The sequence below is a fragment of the Rhinopithecus roxellana genome, chromosome 12 (genome assembly GCF_007565055.1).
Source record: "Rhinopithecus roxellana isolate Shanxi Qingling chromosome 12, ASM756505v1, whole genome shotgun sequence".
Lineage (NCBI taxonomy): Eukaryota > Metazoa > Chordata > Mammalia > Primates > Cercopithecidae > Rhinopithecus > Rhinopithecus roxellana.
In genome coordinates this window covers 13,610,019-13,614,063 of record NC_044560.1, presented here as the reverse complement: position 1 = coordinate 13,614,063, position 4,045 = coordinate 13,610,019, and the positions used below count along the sequence as shown (strand labels likewise).

Here is a 4,045-nt window from a genome sequence, read left to right as displayed (position 1 = left end):
TGGTTCTAGGCTTGAGGGTGGAGCTTTGCCAGGGTCCCTGTCCTTTTCAGCCTAGAATTTCTCCGCCTCCTGTCCCTACCACAGCCTTGCTGATGACTTGATGGCAACCTCTTAGAGGCCCTGAGCCACCACTGTCCAGCTTAGCCACTCCCAGATTCCTGATCCTCAGAAACTGAGATAATATTTTCTTGTTTTAGGCTGCTAAACTTTGGGATAAAATGTTGTGCAGCAATAGATAACTAATACACCCCTCAATGGATTTTTATTAAACCTGCAGTTTAACTGTCTCCTTTTTCTCTAGCATGAACCACTAGTTAACTTCTCTCCAGGAAAACGCACCTTAAAGTGTTTAGTTCGTATCGTTGGAGACATCTGGAGACAGGAACTGAGTGGGAGGGCAGCTCTGTGCCCTTTCACAATAGAACTCATTAGTATACAGTATCTAGGATTAGCAGGATGCCCAAGGGCTGCTTCTCATTTGCAAAGGAGACAAATCTCCATTCTAGACTTTCCAACTGTTGTTAGAAATATCTAATGGGATAGAATAAATAGCCTGCCAAGTAACTGAAGTTATCAAGGAAATAAGTCAGAGGAGGCTAGTCCATTTGGTCCACAAAAGACCTTTCATTCACAGGGCTCACTCAGGTGATGTCTGAGAAATCATTTTAGGTTTAATTTCCTCCTTTGCGGGAAGGGGCCTGGTCAAGTCTCTCAGGACAGAAGGCTGTATAATTTCCCATCAAAGATCTCAATTATTCAAAAGATATTGAAGAAAGATAGCACCAGGCTGCGAATTAACCTGATTATTTCTTTGAACCAAAAGGAAATGGTGAATCTAGAGTCAAACCACATACAACGTTCCTCATTTGTAGCTCAGAGAAGAAAGAATGATACAGTATATATTTTCTCCATCCATATGGGAGTACATTTAATAGAGAATCTTCATCTACTATTAATGTAGTAAAGTAGTAAAGTAAAAATGTAAAGTAGTAAAGTAATGTAGTAAAGTAAAAAAGAATCTATGTAACCCTTTAAAGTCTATCAAAAGGTGATATAAAGTCTCACAGTAAATCAGACTTCTCAATTCATGGCACATTATCTTTGATCTGTGCAAGATGCTTTTTATGTTTGGAGGTATATATTTAATGTGTATCTTTTTATTTGTATGTATTCTTGCAAAGTGCATTACTGTCTGTGTGTGGTACTTCAGGTAATGTGAATGTTAGGTATATCTCACTCCTTTTGGCACTCAGCTGTTTTCAAGATATATCCATGTGGCTGTGTATATGGCTACTCTTGCTGCATGGTTCTCCATAGTGTTCATTTTCCAGTTGCAAACACCAGTTTGTCTCCATAAATAATGGTGCAATGAACATCCTCGACATACCTCTTTATGGCCCTGTGTGAGAATCCCTTTGGGATATCCTTTTTTTTTTTTTTTTTCTTAATCGATATGTTTATTAAAAACATAGACTAATGATCCTGTGCTTAAAAGTCGTTGTGGTTGTGTGTTGATTTCCACAAAACATAACTATTAAGAGACTCTTCACAAATACACTCTGGGCAGAAAAGGTAAACAGAAATGACTGACAAGACAGTGCCATTTCAGACACAGCTCCCTCAATACTTGCTAGAAAATGGAGTTTGACATTATTTACAATTATACCAGTATTGTCAGAGGCGAAATGTCACAGGGATAAGGGTACACCAGATCATGATATCGTTTCCTACTTCCCAAATAGTTTTAAATTTTAGCTTTGAACGTCAGTTACCAGAGCCAAACTTGTTCTTAACAAGCAGAATTTTATGTCCATTCAAAGAGTCTCTTACACCTTTCCGGGCCTATTCACTTGCAGAGAGGAGTCGAAACTGTAACCTGGCTCTTCATATCGTGCATGCATATGAGATGTCCAGTCTTCATATGCTGTCCAATTTCTTTAAGATAAATGGAGTGACTCGCAGCAGGGCCACGTAGATGAGAAAGTTCCGTATGGAGGAGATCACATCCTCGCACATCTTCCCTTTCATCTCCTCCGGGTCCAGCTTCGGCGCGAGGCCCTCAATCTGGAACATCGCGGCTCTGACTTTGCAGTTTCCAGATGCCGCGCTCTCCTCTTCCCAGTGGCCGCCTCGCGCCCGGCCCCTTTGGGATATTCTTAGGACATCTCTCTCTCTCTCTGTCTCATCTATCTCCAGGAGCAGAACTGCAGAGTCAGAGATTTTGTTCTTATTCAGATGACCAAGGACTGCCAGTTTGTTCTTCAGAATGACTAAACTAGTCTGTACTTCCACCAGTTGTATGTCAGATTTCCTATATCCCTGCCTTCTGGCTATACTTGGCATGAATTGTTTTTACATTTTTGAGAATCCAACAGGTATAAATGGCATCATGTTATTTTAATTTGCGCTTCATCTGATTACTGGGGTTTAGTGTTTCTTCCTAGGCTCATTGTTTTCCTTTTCTGTCAATTACTTTTCATATCCTTTAGCCTATCTTTCTATTGGGCTGCTTTTCCTTGTCAATTTGGAAATCTCTTTGCATTTTATAGTTATTTCGCCTGTGTTAGTGTCAGAGGTGTTCAAACCGGGGTGACTCCATCTTGAATAGGGGCTCAGTAAAATGAGACTGAGACCTACTAGGCTGCATTCCTAGGAGGTTAGGTGTCCTTAGTCACAGGATATTTACAGTTAAGGGAACAAGTTAATAATGTTAATGGTAATGGGAAATAATAGACCCAGGAAATGTCCTGATGTCCCAATATCTTAAGAACAAAAGCTTTTTAAATTTAAGAATATGTTTCGCTTTAAAGATAATAATATAGATGCTTGTGGAAGACAGCAGTTACACAAAGATTTAACAGTCCTTTGTCACAAACCTTTGTAGTAGAGCACATCTCCGCCATGATTTTTGCTTTATCTTATATATAAACAAGCATTGTATCTCAGGCAGGCACGTTCCCCCTTGTACTTTTGGGAAAGCGCTACTCTGTTTGTGGAGTATCTATTCTTTCATTCCTTTACTTTCTTTTCTTTTTTTTTTTCCTTGAGAAGTTTCACTCTGTTTCACTCTGTTGTTTGAGAGTTTCACTCTGTTGTCCAGGCTGGAGTGCAGTTGCACAATCTCGGCTCACTGCAACCTCCGCCTCCTGGGTTCAAGCAATTCTCCTGTCTCAGTCTCCCAAGTTGCTGAGACTACAGGTCTGCACCACCACGCCTGGCTAATTTTTGTAGTTTTAGTAGAGACAGGGTTTTGTAATGTTGACCAGGTTGGTCTCGAACTCCTGACCACCTGCCTGAGCTTCCTGAAGTGCTGGGATTACAGGTGTGAGCCACCATGCCCGGCCCATTCCTTTACTTTCTTAATAAACTTGCTTTCACTTGGCTGGGCATGGTGGTTCACGCCTGTAATCCCAGCACTTTGGGAGGCCGAGGCGGGAGGATCACCTGAGGTCGGGAGTTCGAGACCAGCCTGACCAACATGGAGAAACTCTGTCTCTACTGAAAATACAAAATTAGCCAGGCGTGGTGGTGCATGCCTATAATCCCAGCTACTCAGGAGGCTGAGGCAGGAGAATCGCTTGAACCCGGGAGGCGGAGGTTGCAGTGAGCCGAGATCGTGCCATTGCACTCTAGCCTGGGTGACAAGAACAAAACTCCATCTCAAAAAAATTTTAAAAATTAAAAAAAATAAAATAAACTTGCTTTCACTCTACTCTGTGGGCTCATTCTGAATTCTTTCTTGCATGAGATCGAAAAACACTCTGTAGGGGTCTGGATCAGGGCCCTTTCTGGTAACATCTGGACTGTAAATATTTCTCCCTATTGTCAACATTTTCATGGCATTCTTTGTTGAACATGAATAATTAATTTTGATGTAATCAATTATAATTTTTACCTTATAGCTTATGCTTTTAAAGTTTTGTGAAGTCTCTCCCTGCCTCTAGGTCACAATGATATTCTCCCACAATTTGTTCTATTAACTTAGTATTTTTGCATTCTAGATTTAGGTCTTTAACTTTTAACTTTCAGCATTTAACTTTTCCAA

At 40.7% G+C, this 4,045-nt stretch overlaps 1 pseudogene across 1 annotated transcript; it reads right to left on the bottom strand.

The window, feature by feature from the left end:
- Positions 1-1,426: 1,426 nt before the first annotated feature.
- Positions 1,427-2,121, bottom strand: LOC115892083 (annotated as a pseudogene). The gene has a single exon (XR_004051973.1). The product of XR_004051973.1 is annotated as a mitochondrial import receptor subunit TOM5 homolog pseudogene (transcript).
- Between the last annotated feature and the right edge of the window lie 1,924 nt (positions 2,122-4,045).